This window comes from Talpa europaea, assembly GCF_964194135.1.
Source record: "Talpa europaea genome assembly, chromosome: 5".
In the NCBI taxonomy this organism is placed as follows: domain Eukaryota; kingdom Metazoa; phylum Chordata; class Mammalia; order Eulipotyphla; family Talpidae; genus Talpa; species Talpa europaea.
The window spans coordinates 126617723-126636286 of record NC_140071.1 but is presented as its reverse complement, the minus strand read 5'-3'; positions in this window follow the sequence as shown (position 1 = coordinate 126636286).

The following is an 18564-nucleotide window of genomic DNA, read 5'->3' as shown; positions in this document are numbered from 1 at the left end:
CCCTAAACCCAGGCTTTAGCAGAATGTCTGGAGTCTGTATTTGCAGCTGGAAGGAGCAGCTGCACCGTGCAGCAACGCCTCCACAGGCCACCTTTTTGCTCCTCTCCTTTAGCGTAGGCAGCACATCCCCTGTGCTAAGAGCCTATTGTTTAGTCCTGGGCTCTCACCTCAGGCTGGCAGCTGTGTGGGCAGATGCTCAGCAGGTCCAGGCACCACTGCCTCCACCCCAGGTACCCTAAGGCGAAACTCTCCTGCTTTGCAGCCACAGAGTATATCCATCTCCAGGATGCACTCTGGGATTGGCGACACATACACTTCTACTCCTGTGGGGGTAATCACCCAAATGCCAGGGGTACTCCACTACCATGTCTGGCCTCCATATACATCAGTGTAACAAGAAGACTCTTGAAACTTCTCTGGGTTCCCATTTAACAGGGTACTCTGCCCCCTGGATCTACTAAAGCTAAAATTCTTTGCACATTGGTTGGGGACCAGTGGAAAGCAAGCTCTGCATGTGGCCTCCAGTCCCTGCCAGTCCTCCAACCTCATTCTATTCAAAAGCAAACAGCCCCCCCCCCCTTGGCATAGGGTCAGCAGGTACATGTGCTCCAGGTACATGTGGGGAGTCCCAGCTTTCCTGCTTAGAGCAGCCCATCTTCTAGTGGAACCCAACCTCTGGGTCGCTTGCCATTGTCTCCATAACTCCAAAATATGCTTTGGGCCGCGCATCTATTTTGGTGCAATCCACACCTGTTCCCAGTAAATCACCCACATTTGGGCACAGGTGACCTTAAGGGGCTATCGTGTCTTTCTCGGCTTCCTCTTCAGTGGCCTAACAGCTACCCACATTCCCTTCTCAGAGCCACGGCTCTTGGCTCCACCTGAGCCGGATACTGTTGTGGGGACATCATTTATCTGGCGTCCCACCCACATGGGGTTCCGGAGTTGCCATAGGGGACCCTAATGGGGACAAAGCGGCATTTTGCAATATCCAATCCCTCATCGCAGCAGTAAAGGCTCATTATCGGGCCATGTTTACACTAAACACGCCTGCCGCATTCCCAGCCCACCAAGTCCCGACCCGAGCTCAGCTTGTCTGCCACGTACTCACGGTTTCGGGCACATCTCCCGTGTGGGCCCGGCCGTCCGCACAGCAGCCATTATCCAACCCGAGCGTGATCTCCTGGGCAGACTGCGGCTGTTTTGCAGCCTCTGTCCCAAGGACAGGTGCGAGGCACTGAAGCCAGGCTCTCCATCTCCAGTGCCATGCAACTAATTCCGTCCTCCCCAAGATCCCACAAATGCAGCCGTGTAAGGGCAGGAAGGCATAGTTCAGGATCTCTATGACCCGAGCAGACAGGTGAAGGAGGCGTCTTGGATTCTCCGTGCCTTTTTCAGGCTTTACTTGGGATTTTATCAGGTGCACAGCCCCCCGCCAGTCTTTGCTCTCTGGCGTTCTCTCTGGTTCCATTCTGCTCTCTTGCTTGCTCTCCTTCTGATTGTTCCGTTTCCGTGACACCACCCTTAAAAACCCAGTCTCTCAGCCCAGGTGTACCCACCTATGCACGGCCACACCCTACTCCAGGTGCCCGCAGTCAGGCATGCATTCAGGACCACAGGGATCCATCAACAATCCTAATGGCTGGAGGGCAGGAAAGCCTGACAATCACTTACCCTATAGGCAGCCAGGCTACCAAGGGCTGGCCTGGTTTCTGCGGGAGGTGTTGACCCAAGCTCACCAGTTCTGCTTGGGTATATGGGCCTAGGTGGTGAACTCTGTCATCTGTTGCAGCCCAGCAGCTTGGTCAAGGGCTGCTGGTGCTTCATTTTCTGTATCACCACCAGGCAAGGCTGAAGCATGGGGCCATGCTCATCCTCGTCTCCATAAGAGGAGTCTGGTGCCTTCAGGGTGGCAGGTTGATGTGCCACCACCAGGCAAGGCCTGGACCAGGGTTAAGCCGTCTCCTCCTCCTCAAAGGAGAGGTCTGGCATCTCTGGAATGGTGGGTTGGTCTCTCTGGATTTCTTTCTCCAGTGTCCTCAAATGTTGTCACAGTTCCCACATCTCATCCTGTAGTTGCTGAACTCTGGCTTGTTCTTTCTGTATAGACTCCCCCAGAGTTTTGAGAAACACCCATCTCGTAGCCCCTCCCGCCTTACAGGTGCTGTATCTGCCCAAGGTCTCTTCTCATCTGTACAGGGCCTGTTCCAACTGCAGCAGGGAGCCGTCTACCTCTGGCCATTCGTGGGGATATGTCCACCGAGACAGGAGACTGGCCACACCTCATTCTCTCCCTAGGTCTCAGAGGGCTCCACACCAGTTTGCTTCAAACAGTCCTGCCATCTACACACCACCGTGCAACCATCCCAGGCCGGGTAGGCTCATTGTCAGTTCTTGCAGAGGAAAAGAGAATTGTGGAGTCTTCTGTGGATTTTGCAGGCCTTTAGAGAGACTCCAACTCTGAGAGAGATAGAACAGAGACTGAACTCCTTGCCCATCTTTGCACTGTAAGTGCTCATTACAGTACAAGTGACACATTGTTGCAAATGCAAGGCCCATCTATTGTTTGCTAAGAGACCAAAAGGTGGAAAATGGGTCTCAACGGGGCCACAGGGATTAAAGATCAATTTCAGGCTGTTCCAGCCACTGCAGCACAAGCTCCATCTCTGGATGGTCAGGAAGCAACCCACATGCCCCACCAGACCTCTCCTGCCTTGCACCCTGCTCCCCTCAGCAGTGTATTTCAGTCGATCTGCCTGTTCTGCTCCCCACTCTTTCTGGCAAATCCTCACACCCCCTGCCCTGCACCTCTGGCTTATTCCCCAGTTCTTGTATGCATAAATAAATCCTTAAAAAAAAAGTGAGAAACATAACATTTTTGGAAGGCGAAAAATAGCCTGATTAACTCATTACAATAAAGAAAAAATAGGGAGATGGTGAAGTGATTTAATAAGTAAAACTAGTAGATACCAAGACAAGAAGAAAAAAAGAGTGAAAGAGATTTAGAAAGAGAGCGGAAAAATAATATGTTTATACACCCACATATACTCCCAGATAAATGGCACCTGTAGTTTTAAACAAAATTTCTGACATTAATATTTCCTTGGAATATCTGTTTTTTCATGGTCCTGACAATAAATGCCCAGTGCATGATTTCTTAGGAGAAGCCATCATTTTTCTTTTTATTTGAATTTGAGGTCAATCATTCAATATTTCTATTGTTTAATAATCAAGAGGGTGGATGCAGACTCACTTTGATTAATGGGTTTTAACAACACAATAATTATGTTGTCTAACTTGAAACTTTATTCCATCATTCAGCCAGGTATTGTGGTTCACATTTCTGAAATAGAATTTGAAGGTCGGAATAGGTTAGATGAAGGACAGTGAGAAATAGATTTATATCTCCTATCTGAATTTGACTCCAATTCTGATTAATGATAACAAAAGCCAAATTCTAAAGGTTGAAAAGTGACACATAATTACTAATCCTTACCATGGGACATGGGTCCTTTATGATATGGACACAGGGCACATTTCCAGCCTCATCTTCTATATTTACAGGTGCAATGCAATAAAACCCCTGAACTCACAGAGCATTCAGGTTTTGGGGCAGTTATTCAGTATACATTCTCTTGCTTCTCCTGCCTACCTTCAAATCAGTTCAGAGACCATATTCTCTTAAATTGATCCTTAGCCCCTCCAGGTGAGTTTGATATTATTTCTTTTCTATTCCCACAACACATAGTAAATAAATCTTTTTATCATTCTTTTTTTTAAAGATTTATTTATTTATACAAGAACAGGGGTACAGGCCAGATTCATGGGAGGGTGAGAGAATCCACCAGAGACAGAGAGGGGAACAGAGCAGGCAGAGTGACAAAATACATTGCTAAGGGGAGCAGCGGGCGAGACAGGAGAGGTCTGCCTCACCATGTGGGATTCTCACCGGCTGGCCGGGATGGAACAGGCACTGCAGAGGCTGCAGACAGCTTCACAGTGCTGCACTCAACTGCCTTCGCCACCAGGGGAGGCGTATTATCATTCTTAATACACATACTATCTGGTTACACTCAATATACAACTCATTAAGGATACATAGTTTATTCTACTATGTTTGCATTTTCAGCACTAGACATGGGGAGTTTGAGATGTTATTATTGTGGTTTGAGGATCTTATCTATGTAGATTAATTAAAAATGAATGAAAACAACTGAAGAAATATGTAGTGATACTTAGTGAGTTGTGACATGGAAGAGTGTGAGGTGGTGGTCACAGATTGGAATTTGGGTCTGTATGTATTGCATATAGCACAGAATCTTCGAGACCTTTGGCTCACAGAAAGCTTTGTTGAAGATAGTCAAAGTGGAAGTGGTCAATTATTTGTGAGGTTTACATATCTTTATGGATATTGTATTCGTATTCAATGATAGCAGGGATTATTAACTTGAGATGAACTATGAGCCAGAGTCTATTTTTTGGCTAATCACATAGAGTGGAAATAAATAATTTAGAAAAAAAATCCATAGGTTTTGCAAGGGTCAAAATTAAGAAAAATAGTTTTAGATTTCCTTACTTAAGCAAATATATTTTTTGAAAGATTAAGATCCCTGGTAAATGTTTATCTTTCTTGAAGAACGCCATCTCCCACAGGTGGCTAATCAATACACAAGTACAACAATCCTTTTATGAAGCTTACACAGGAACAAGGCTTAGTTTAAGATCCAACTGACATTTTGGAACCATGCTAGGGATTAAATACCTGACTCTCTGGATCCATTTTTTTCTTGTCATATAAAAATTACTCAACCCAAGCCTACCAATGGGCAGATAAAGTTAAAATACTAAATCTTTTCTCACATTTTGTGCTATAAAAATGTTTTCTTGATATTTTGTCTGAAAAGAACAGATGCTTTAGGAGGGCAGGGTCAATATAAAACCATATGTTATGTACTAGTCTACCTGAAATTTATATGACAGATATTATTTTCATCACACTTAGCACATGCTTTCCTGCCTCTGTCTAAAAGACTATGTTACCTCGGTGTTCTATGGAGTATCACCCCAATCTTCAGCTGTTATTTCATCTACCAGAAAAAATAATTTTAAACACATACATTTTTTTAAGTCTATGTTAAAATTTCATTAAAATTTTCATTCTAAAGTGTCTTGGAAATGCAAAAATTTCTGTCAGTATCCCCAAGTGTATCTTAAATCTCACAATTTGTCCATCTTTTTTAATATCTATTATATTAGCTCCACTTGAATTAACATTACTGCTACTTTGTTACACTCATATAAAGGATAGACATTGAACATAAGTATCAAAATATTTAACATTGAACACAAATATCAAAATATATAAATATTTAAATATTTAACACAAGTATCAAAATATTTCATACTTTTCATAAGTATAAAATAGTAAATTTAATCAGTTACACATTTACCTACTTTTTTTTTTTTTTTGGTGGGACCCTCGCCCGGGGTCGGGGAACGAACTGGCGCTGCAGAGGCTGCAGGTAGCCTCGCAGCCCAGAACTCAACCGCTGCGCCACCAGGGGAGGTCCAATTTACCTACCTTTTGTCCACTAGCAACAAAAATGGAGAGATTAAGATTACTTTTCATTCAAAATTGTTCACATTATCTATGAATGTTGTGTCAATAATGGCATTTTCTTTAGGGTACTTTTACTGGGGTTTGCTTAATTTGTTTCTCTTCTCTCATGGATCCCAATTTTGTGTTGTGTAAAGTCTGCAAACCATTGTCTCATACATTTTATCTAATTTAATAGTTGTCCACAGAGATAGGGCTCGCTTTCTACTAGTCACTCTATGTTAGTATCAGAAATTCTACATCTTAACTTTTCTCTTCTATCAGTAATGCCTTTACTTCCTCCTATCTTTATCTGTCATTTTATGCAAAGTATTAATTCAATTATACACTCCAGTGTGGAACTTTTGACAATTAGCCAGTGAAATAAGTGGTTTCTCCTTAGATTTCCTATTTTATTCACAACTTAATAAATTTTACAACCCAGAATTATTAATTTAGCCTTTGCTCTTCTCCTGTTACACTATAAGCATAAACTACACATTGACTAAGGGTTAGAACCACAACTTGTCTAACTTTACACTTTTCCTAGCTCATGGTATCTATTATTCATGGTAAGTAGAGGAAGGGGATTTAATTCTCTCAATCATCAAGCATTCTAGACTGTTCTTCCTGGATATGATCTCAGCCATCACCAGCTACCAATGAAAAGGTAAATCCAAGCAGATAAACCTGACTCCCATGTCTACAGATATTATCATTAGTATAATAATAAAATGTATGAGAAGTACATATAAGAGAGAAAATTTGATGATCAGCTATTTCTTTGAGATAGCCTGTAGATTTGTAAATGTGCCACATTCTCTATTGTTTCCGTGTCTTTTTGTTTCCTTTTTTATTTAACACAGGTGCCATTCTACTCACAAACCATCTATCACACACATGCACAGACACACAATCCTACACCTAGACACCTATCCCCATTACCATTACTAGTACATTCACTCTGAGAATTTCTCCTAACTTTATATTTTATACTTGTCATGATGCATTACATTTTACTATCTTACTTTCATCTATCCATTATTACTGGTCTTTGAACTCCTTAGGGAAGAAATTGTATCTTTCACTTACTTTGATTTCCAGACACTATCATAGTGCCAGACACAGAGCCAGCAAATACCAACAACAGCAAAATGTCTGTTCAATCAGTAATTGTTATAAATTTAGCATATTTTGTGTAACTATCAATGTTTTCTTTCTTGTATTTATCACTGCCATTGTTTTATTCCTATTCCTTGTCAGTTTTCCAAGGATTCTGAGTTTTAAGAATTTTCTGCTATGTATTTTACATTTCAAGAATTACATTCCTTTCTCTCCCTTTTCAGTCTTAACATATATTACATGTGACTCAATAGCATGTGTTTGAAATATCATATCCTATTATACCCACTGCCCTTTCTCTCTTAAATTGTTAGGCCATTCTATGCTATTTTGCCTCAGGGCAAATGTGCCATGAACAGAGCGTTAAAAATGGGAAGGTTATTCCTGTATTTTAATTTTCTAAACCTAACAGAATGTACAAGAGTCTCTGCAGAGGCAGAATATTTACCAAGGTACAAAATGAGTGAAAGGGGGCCTCCCTGGTGGCACAAGAGGTTAAGACACAACCTATGAAGCAATCCCCAGCCAGGGAGCAACCCACATGGTGCAGCAGACCTCTCCTGACTCGCGCGCTGCTCCCCTCAGCAGTATATTTCAGTCAATCTGCCTGTTCTGTTCCCCACTCTGTCTCTGGTGAATCCTCTCACCTCCCAAATATCTTGCCTGTACCCCAGTTCTTGAATGCATGAATAAATCACTCTTTTAAAAAAAATATGAGTGAAAGCAGGACCTCCCTAGTTCCCTAAGAGTTAATTCTCAGCACTATTACCATATGGTCTGAGTTCAATCTCCAGCTTGGGAGTTAACCCATATATGGCACAGAAGACCTCTCCTGTCTTGCCTGTTGCAGCCCTTAGCAGTGTATTTCAGTAAATCTACCTGCTCTGCTCCCTACTCTGTCTCTGGTGAATCCTCTCACCCACTGCACCTCTTTGCAAAATAATAATAATAAAAAAATTAAATGAGTGAAAGCAACACTTTCTTCCTACTTCCCTCCAAAACTGGAAAAGACTTCTGGACTTGAAAGATCAAAGGGATTCAGAAGAAACAGAACTTGAGCAAAGGGGTCAGCAACCACTTCCTATGATATTGAGGGACTTTAGCAAAATGACTGTTTCCCATGCTTGTTTCAGGAGGACCAGGAGGTTGCAACACCCCAACAAGAACTGTCTGCAGGAGGGCCTCCCCGGTGGCACAGCGGTTGAGAGCTGGGTTGCAAAGATGCCCGCAGCCTCTGCAGCACCAGTTCAATCCCCGGCTGCTCCCCGGCCACCGAAGGTGGGTCCCACATGACACACAGACCTCTCCTGCCGCCCGCTGCTCCCCTCAGCAGTGTACTTCGGTCCTTCTGCCTGCTCTGATCCCCGCTCTGGCTCTGGTGAATTCTCTCGCCCTCCCGTGCTTCTGACTGTACCCAGTGCTTGTATAAATAAATAAATCTTAAAAAAAAAAAAAAAAAAACTGTCTGCAGGGAATGGGAGGCAAAATGATGCAAATATAACCAGTTGAGGTAAGGTCATGGTTGGGGTATCTACAAAATCTGAAAAAGTTAAATAATAGGAATGGAGAGCACCCTCATGGCATTGCGTATGGATCAAAGGTCAGTAAATAGAGACAAGTATTGATATATTGGTGGAAATATTATAATGTGGATAGTTGGATTTGAAAACAAGATTTAATAGTCCCCCCCTTACTTTTTCCACAACACAGTCCACATACCCAGAATTAAGTCTAAATTATATTATCCAAGTTAAAACTGTGTTCCACAAAGGCAGCAGGATGAAAATTCCAAATGAGTTTCAAAGTAAGATTTTTACTCACCACACATGCTAATTATTTTTTTGCAACTTAACAAAATGAGGTAAAAGAACAAACATTTATGCACTGTTTCATGTCAGCACTAATAGATGAAACCACATATTCAAAACAAAGATAAAGGAGGCTCTTGAGAGTGGTATGTTTGGCAGTCTGTGTTTAAATGTGAAATGTTGGACATCACTACATATATTATAGTCATAATAATTGCTAAGATTTGCTTAGTTAACACCAAATTTTCACAGCATAAGAAATAAGCTTTGGGGCCTCCCAGGTGGTGCAGCTGGCTGAGCAACGCACTGAGGAGCTGTCCACAGTCTCTGCAGTGGGGGTTAGATTCCTGGCCAGCCAGGGAGATACCCACATGGTGCGACAGACCTCTCCTGTCTCACCCGCTGCCCCCCTCAGCAGTGTCTTCAGTCTCTCTGCCTGTTCTGCTCCCTGCTCTGTCTCTGGCGAATTCTCTCACCCTCCCAGGCGCTGGCATGTACCCCAGTTCTCGTACAAATAAATACATCTTTAAAAAATAGGCTTTGTAGAAAAGCTGGACAAGAAGAACAATTTAATTCTGAAGAAATAAGAGGTTCTTCTATTTGGTGAAATAATCGTGAAAGATGCCTGCCTTTCTAGGGACATTCTTGTCTTACTATGTGATTTTTAAAGGTATTATCATTTTGTTCTAATCCTACTAACATACAAACTATTGCTTTATATAATTTTTCAAATTTCCCAAGTATCAATGAAATGTTAAATGACAGTAGTCATATTAATTCTCAAAATATGTCTGCATTGTTTTCCCTTTATGTCACTGAGTGAAGTTAGGTCCTTTTTTCAGTTAAGTTGGTGTCTAAGGAGTAGTCATACATACACTTTTAAATCAGTTTAAATTGTCTCCCAACCCACTTTCATTGCTAAGTTCTGGCAAAGCAAGCTTCAATTACAACAGTTACCATTATTCTGTGGATTCAAGGTTAACCATAGCTTTACCCCTACTTTTGCCAAAATTTGGCTCTGCTTTGAGTCTAGCTGTTTCCCGAACTCCAGTCCTGACCTTTGAGGCTCTTTACCAGGAAAGGATTTTTTTTTTTTTTTTTGGTTTGTTGATAAATTAAAATTTAAGGGTTCTCAGCCTATCTCCATAATTTTGCCTCTATTATCTTGTCCTTCCACTCCTAGTGACCATTACATATGCCTGACTATGTTGTAGGGCACTTGTAGGGCTGATTTAAATGATTTTCCATGGAAGCTATTTAGCTACTGTACACTTCAAATATATACTGTAAGTCTGAAGAAGAAACAAAAGTCAACATCTGCTGGATAATTATAAATCTAGTTTTAGCCAAGCTAATGAGCCCTACTGAAAGTTTTTACTGCCCTGTTTTACCTTTAAAAAAATGTAAATCATCATTATGAAGACAATCCAGTTTAGTTTCAATTTATTCCACCTCTATTTCAAAGAACCAAACAATAAATCATTAAAACTGAAAGTTTGAGAACATAGAGAATAAAAATTGATAAATACCATGTATGTAACATTACAAAAATTGGAATAAGCTCATCCTTACATCTCTAAATTCACTAACCTAAGCAATATACAGATTGGAAATTTATGTATGAAAACTGCAAAAAAAGATCTGTAATAGAAAGGTAAGTATGATTCAATAGAACGCCACTTACTGACGAAGTGCTCACAGAGACAATTTGGAGAAAGAGGAGAAAATGGAGAGAATGAATGTGTGTGTGTGTGTGTGTACACATATGCATCTTAGTTTTTGATGTTTATGTATATAATTCAAAGTGTGTTTTCAAATACTAGTTGACAAATTTCAAATTTTTTGGTATATGAGCTAGCACACTTGGGTGATCAATTTATTACAAGTTAACATAGATTAGAAAGAAACAGATTTTAATTTCCTTAGCAAGGCTCCCAAAAATTCACACATTCTATTTCTGTTTTTTTCTGGATGTTGGTTACTTTTATTGTATTCTCTGACTTATATTTTCCACAACTTTTCCAAAATTCATTTAACATTAGCTGTTTGCCATGAATAAGTCTTTAAGGTCTATCTTTAACTTCTGATCTGACCTCTAAAATCTATTTAGCTAAAAATATCTCAATGTCCCAACAGTTCTGATTATATAGAATTAAATATTAGTGAATTATTTTACTTTGTAAAATAAAAAAGATATCAAGATAAAACTCCCTCCTATGATAGTACTCATTTAGGATAAGAGTAGTCTTTCATACTAAATCACATGTAAAGTGGTTCACATGAATGTACTTATTACTTATTTACATAATTCATATAATATAAATTATATATTAATAGTATTACATTCAAGTTAGCTAAACACAGCTTTAACAATTCAATGCATTCAAAATTATTACTTATTGATCTTTCTGGAATCATATATACTTTTAATGTTAGTTAATGCTTCAATAATCACATTCATTTATGTTTCAACTCTTAAATTTGAAGTATAACCTATTATTTTCTTCAACACATCCTTCCTATAATTTTCTTCAACACATCCTTTTCTTTTTTTTTTTTAATAGAGGCATGTTTTTCTTTATTTATTTGTTTGCTTGTTTGTTTGTTTTGTTTATACATGCACTGGGTACAGTCAGAAGCGCGGGAGGGTGAGAGAATTCACCAGAGCCAGAGCGGGGAACAGAACAGGCAGAAGGACCGAAGTACACTGCTGAGGGGAGCAGCGGGCGGCAGGAGAGGTCTGCGCGCCATGTGGGACCCTCCTCCGGTGGCCGGGGAGCAGCCGGGGATCGAACCGGTGCCGCAGAGGCCGCGGGCAGCTTCGCAACCCAGCGCTCTACCGCTGAGCCACCGGGGAGGCCCAACACATCCTTTTCTTAATAAAAAGCAGTGCTAGTTTTTTGTTTACTTGCTTATTTTCATTCCTCAGTCTCAATAATTTGAACATCTCTCACATTAGAAATTTAATTCAGGGCCTCCCCATTGGCATAATGGGTTGAGCACAGTGCAATGAAGCTGTCCGCAGCCTCTGCAGTGCTGGTTTGTTTCCAGGCCTTCCAGGGAGCTACCCACATGGCGCAGCATAGCTCTCCTGTCTTGCCCGCTGCTCCTCTCAGCAGTGTATTTCGGTCCTTCTGCCTTTTCTACTCCCTGCTCTGTTTTGGGTGAATTCTCTTGCCCTCCTGCTCCTCTGGACTGTACCCCAGTGCCTGTATAAATAAATCTAAAAAAAAAAATTAATTCAGATGTTTAATTCCGGGCACACGAAGACAAAAGTGGCTCCTAATCCTGTGTCCCAACTTTTAGCAAATATATGCTTACAGGACACTGTCTTTAAGGGATCTATTTACGCTGTTAATTGTTATGTCAGTCATGTACCCTAAGGTCATTTTTACATTTGTGATCCTGATGTCCAAGGAATTGACAAGTAATTACTGTCATGTAGCGTGACATTATAAGCATAAAGTATATCTATCATATATCTATCATTTCATCCTTAGGAGAGATACTCATTATTTTTAATAATCCATGATAGATTAAGTGCTATGTGACAGTCATATTGACTTGCCCCAAAGGGAAGGCTAATATTCTGTCTTGATAAAATCAACACTAAGAAGTTCTTTAAGTCTTTTCCCCAATAAAATTTTTGATGAACCCAGGACTTCAAGAGTATCAAATGCTTATTATGAATAAAAGGTGGATTATTTATATATTTTTAAAGATTTATTTCTTTATGCATACAAGAACTGGGATACAGGTCAGAGGTGTAGGAAGTGAGAGGATTCACCAGAGACAGAGTGGGGAACAGAACAGGCAGATTGACTGAAATACACTGCTGAGGGGAGCAGCGGGTGAGTAAAGAGAGGTCTGTTGCACTATGTGGGTATCTTCCTGACCAGGGATCGAACTCACATTGCAGTGGCTGTGAATAGCTTCATAGGTTGCATCTTAAGCCCTTGTGCTACCAGGGAGGCCCTGTTTTGAAGGTGAGAGAAAACACTGAATTATCCTGGACTCAAAATAAGAAAACTGTTCTGCATGAATTCTCCTTTAAATTTATATGAAGTACAAAATAGAACAAGTACCTAGAACTGCTGTTTTCCTTTTAGTTTATAAGTTCTATATTTTCTTCTTAAACCAGAACGAGTAAAATAAAGAACTTTTTTATGAAGTCAACTAAAGACAAACTATAATTGGATCAGCTTCAAGAACAATAGAATTGTTCTGTGAATCACAGTTTTAGATTCTTTGTCATATACTTACAAGCTTTAGTATTTTTCTTTCAGTTTAAAAAAGATCAGTCAGTTGAATGCATAAATAGGATTCTCATCCATATCATTGCAAATGCACTGTCAAAGAGCGTTTGAAACCATACCCTTTACTGAAGAAATACAGATAAACAAGGAGGCTTCTGCTGTTCTCTATATCAGTTCTATTTATCTTCACTTTCTTGCTTGCTGTGCTGTAGCATTAAATCAAAACCAGCATTCATTGAGTCATTTTAGGAATTATAAAATCCACATACCAAGATATAGATTCAGTTTATTTAATATCCACTTGAATTTTTGATTTGTGATTTATTTTTATGCATTTGCTCTATCAAGTAAAAACTTTCTGATGACTATTATAGACCAATTTATGAATCTCAGAAAGCATAGTATTTCAAGATGGGCAGACAAGTGGAGCATTAAAGATTTTTTTTTTCTTCCACTGAATCCCTCTGCAGTTGTTTCCTGGACTGCATGGGAGGTTGCTAGAAAAGACTTGTGGTAGTGACAGAGTCAGAGGGTGATCCTCTGCCTTTGCTGCATAGATATGATTGTATTATTGAAACATGCTTGCTTTTGTATACTCTGAAATCTGGTTCTATTTCTCTAGTTAACCAGTATTTGGACTAAATGATTTCTAATACGCCTGCTGCCCTGCTGCCCTCATACTCAGCGCATACTAGAAGAGTTGCCTGTAATGTTTCGAGATAAACACGAGACAGTAAAATTTGCCAACACAAACATGTATACTCACATAAAATGAATGGTTTTTAATAGTAATATACATTTCATCTTATACTGCTCAGTCAAAAAAAAAGATGAGGGTCTCCCTGGTGGTGCAGGGGTTAAATAGCTGACACCTATTCAAGCTAACGCCAGCCACTGCAGCACACAGCAGACCTCTCCCATCTTGCCCACTGCTTCCCTCAGCAGTGTATTTCAGTATCCGCCTATTCTGCTCCCCATTCTGTCTCTGGTCAATCCTCTCACCCCTGCATCTCTGGCATATACCCCAGTTCTTGGATGCATAAATAAAAAAATAAATCTTAAAAAAAAAAGATGAAATGCTGCCATTTGTGATAACATGGATGGACCTTGATAGTATTATGCTAAGTAACATAAGTCAGAAGAAGGACAATACCATGTGATTTTTATGAATTTGTGAAAATATAGAGAAATGAAGCAAGACTGCTTTACAAAGACAGTATAATTCACATTTCTGTATTGACAAAAGTGAGATAGATTGTCTTACTTTAAAGGAGTGGAGAATTAGCTGGCAAGGAAGCTGGCCTGCAAGAGCTGGCTGCAAGCTGACAGGCAGAGGCTGGTCGCCACAAAAGATGTGTAGGGAAATAACAGTAGCTCACTTGCGGTGGCTTTACACCTCTAGGTTAGGTGGCAAAGTGGGGCAATGAGGCAGATTAGGGTAGTGGAGAATTACCAGAAGAGGCAGGGGTCCCCATGAGTGATTATAAAAAGAAACCTACCCCCAACAGTAATAGGATCCTCCCTGGAAACCCCTCCTGCTGTCAGGAGTCTTTTTGGCAATAAACCTGAGCTTGCAAATCTTCAGTCCAGTGTGTCAGTCATTATTTCTCAATCACTAGACCACAAAAACCCAGCCAATCGGCAACAGTATCAGTGCATGCTGATGTGTCTGCCGTGCACATGAGAAAGCTGACACCTATTCATGTGAGAGACGTTGGTTCATATTTAACTTAAATATGAAGACACAAAGTCATTTGCCAAAATTTCAAGAATGGACTAGTCAAAATAAGAAGTTCCTAGAAAATTTCTCAATGATTTCTACAATGCATATGATCAGGAGAATGTCTTAGTTTACCACAGTGGAATGCAATCACCCAAAATAAATCACCACCTTAAGCCAAAAAAAGATCTGATGATTTGATTTACTCAAGAAACTGATTTCAGTACCTGTATTGAGTTTTAGCACATGATTTTAATTTTTTATTTTAAATTTATGCATACAAGAGCTGGGATACAAGTCAGAGGGGTGTGGGGGTGGTGAGAGGATCCATCAGAGACAGAGTGGGGAACAGAACAGGCAGATTGACTGAAGCACACTGCTGAGGGGAGCAGCAGGAGAGACAGAAGAGTCTGCTGTGCCATATGGGTTGCTCCCTGGCCAGCTGGGGATCGAACTCATGCTGCAGAGGCTGTGGATTGCTTCTTAGTGTGATGCTTAACCCCTTGTGCCACCAGGGAGGCCCCTTTAGCACATAATTTTAAAACCCATATTGTTTTTTTTTTTTATTTCTTTCATCTTCAGTAGAAATGAACTTATGGAAAGAATTTTCTAAGACCAAAATTAATACACTTAGTTTAATAAAATAATTTCCGATTTTAAAACATTTTTGTTTTTCTTTCTTGTGATTAAGGTCATACATATGTGCATGGAGCATCAATAACTTTAGTTGTGTTGGACAATTAATACTAATTTATCAAGTTGTTATGAAATATTTTCCTTCCAAAAAATTAAATATGAAATATCTAAAAATTGGCTGAAACCCTGTTTATATTTTGTGTCCTTTAACTCTATTCCATAATTCAATAGACTTGTTTGATTTATTTTCAGATTTGTCACCATCATTAGATTATGGGATTCATGAGTCAAAATTATATCAGCTTTAATGATCAACATACACTCAGTGTCAAGTCCTGTACCTTTGTCATAGCAGGTACTCAATAATCACTTGGACAAATATATAAAATCAGATTGAATTTCTAATGTATAATAAAATGTGTATACTCAGGTACATTTGTAAACAAGTATGATCAACTAAACTTAGTTTTTTTTTCAAACGCAAAGGAATGCATTTTCCCAAAGACAAAATTAAACGGAATTTGATTCAAGAAAATTAACTATCTCTTTTGCATAATATTATGTTGCACACACAGACATGGAAAGAAGAATATCTGTTTTCAAAATGTTTTATTCCATGTCAAATTTCCAAAAACAACAATAAAACAATAACATCAGAAAATATGTTTGTTAGATGTTACGAAACGGATATGTGTGAATTTAAAAAGTGGACTCAAGTTCTTTGACCCTCCTCCTACCTGGTGTAGGGTGTTATTGTCTGATTCTGTAATCTCAACAGGCTTTCCATTAACTCTGTTGCATCAAGGCTCCTGAGGCTCAGAAGACATCACACAACTTCTACTTTGCTGCCACAATCATTCTCTCATCTATCTGTATTCTACATATCAATTAATCTATGCATTATTTTTGGATTATGGAGAATAAATCAAAAGAAGACTTATCATCATACAGAATTGGTCATGCATATATAACTTGAGGTTAACTAAGAAATGAGATTGCCCAAACTATTCCAGAACAGTTGTGGTTTCTCCATTGTAGGATAATTATATCCTGGAGAGACAAAAATTGAATGTTATGACTACCTAATATAGTTTTAAATAACAAATGTATTCTAATCTATTCAAAGAAAAATAAAATTTAATAGTAAATTAAAATGCATTGAAAATGGATATTTTAAATAATTCTTTCATTATGGGATTTTATTACCAAAAGTTATGGGCTTCCCTCATGTAAGCATAAATATTAAAAAGATGCAAAACATTCCAACAATAAATATATCTCATTAACATTAGGCATTTTACAGACTGAATGTTTATGTTCCAACAGAAATCATATGTTAAAACCTAATCCCCAATGTGATGGTATTTGAAGGTGGGGTGAATGATGATTGGGACATAAAGTCCTCATTAGTGAGATCTGTGCCCTTAGAAAAGGGACCAAGGGAGCCCCTCACCTCTCATGACATACACAATTTCATGGGAAACGTAGCAATAAACAGGAAATAGATGGTCGCCTGATGGTAGATGGTCAGTAGAGGGTCAATCTATCAGTGTATTGACTTCAGACTTCCCAGCGGACAGATATGTGAGAATATCATTCGTTATTTACAAGCACCCATCTATGGGGTTTTGTTACATCAGTCTGAAGAGACTAAAGTAGGGAATTATGAAAAAGAGTAAATTGTAAAAAAGAAAATAGGTATAATAGATTAATAAATACCATGGAAAAAACCACCATGATAAGTATACCAAGTAATTTACTTTTCTTTCATTCTCTATATTTTATAAATTATGATTTTCAGCTGTGATAGTCATTAAACTAAATATCAAAATATATTTAGGGCCTCCCTGGTGGTGCAAGGGGTTAAGCACCACACTATGAAGCAATCTGCAGCCTCTGCAGCATGAGCTCGATCCCCGGCCTGCCAGGGAGTAGCACACATGGTGCAGCAGACCTCTCCTGACTTGCCTGCTGCTCCCCTTCAGCAGTGTATTTCAGTCTGCCTATTCTGTTCCCCACTCTGTCTCTGGTGGATCCTCTCACCCCCCCATCTCTGTCCTGTACCCCAGTTCTTGTATGCATAAATAAATTTATAAAAAAGAAAAAAAATAGATTTAGATTTTGGGTTTTGCATCTCAAAACATTAAGATTGCAAATAAGACTGAACATTATTCAGACACATGATGCTCTAAAATATGTCAAACCACTAATAAAGTTTGTAATTGTCTATGTAATGATGAGAATGTTGTGAGATATTCAGCTTTATGAAAATTATTATAGCTTTTACTTTATTGTTGAAAAAGCACATGACATGGAATATTTTACCAATTTCAGGTTTGGTTAAAAGAAAAAATATACATATAAAAAGTCAAAATTCTCAGTTAAAGTTCAGTGAATAATCTTGAAAGAAGATGAAGCAGTTGACACAAATGCATGGAAAGGACAAAAATAGTAAGCATACATGACATTCTATGAGCATAATAGAAATAATATTCTTTTTATATTAAGGACTTTTTAAAAAATATTTATTTATTCATGCATATAAGAACCGGGGTACAGGCCAGATGTGCAGGAGGGTGAGAAGATTCATCAGAGACAGAGCAGGGGACAGAACAGGCAGACTGACTGAAACACACTGCTAAGGGGAGCAGCGGGCGAGGCAGGAGAGGTCTGCCATGCCATGCGGGTATCTCACCAGCCAGCGGGGATCGAACCTGTACTGCAGAGGCTGCAGACAGCTTCACAGCCCTGCACTCAAGAGCCTGCACCACCAGGGGAGGCTGTATATTAAGGACTTTTCTAAATCATTTAAGGAAAAGAAAAAAAAAAACTGAAACAATATGTAAGTGTGATTGTAATAGACAAATTGTTCTGCAGACAGAGTCTCTAAGCCTTAGAATAAGTTACACTTATTAAAATGATTATTTTAAAAGACATTTTCACTTAGATTATAATCTATGATTTCTTTAAGAATTATTTTTCACTAATGAACTATGAGCTCATTTAGTTGTTAATGAACTCTATGAATATTAAAAGAACTATTCATAATTAGCAGATTAATTTTAAAATAAAGTGTAGACTCTCAATTTGATGTGTAACATAGAGATCATTTTTCACTTGAAATCATTTAAAAATATATTGGCACATTAATCCATACAAATATTTCTATTTAAAATACACTTTTATTTTGGAAAATTGATCATCCTTCTCTGATGAAATGTAGATTCAAAATTCTAAAACTAGGGCCTCCCTGGTGGCACAGTGGTTGAGCGCTGGGCTGTGACGCTGCCCGCAGCCTCTGCAGCGCCCGTTCGATCCCCAGCAGCCAGAGAAGGACCCGCATGGCGTGCAGACCTCTCCTGCTGCCCGTTGCTCCCCTCAGCAGTGTACTTCATCAGTCTGCCTGTTCTGCTCCCCGCTTTGGTG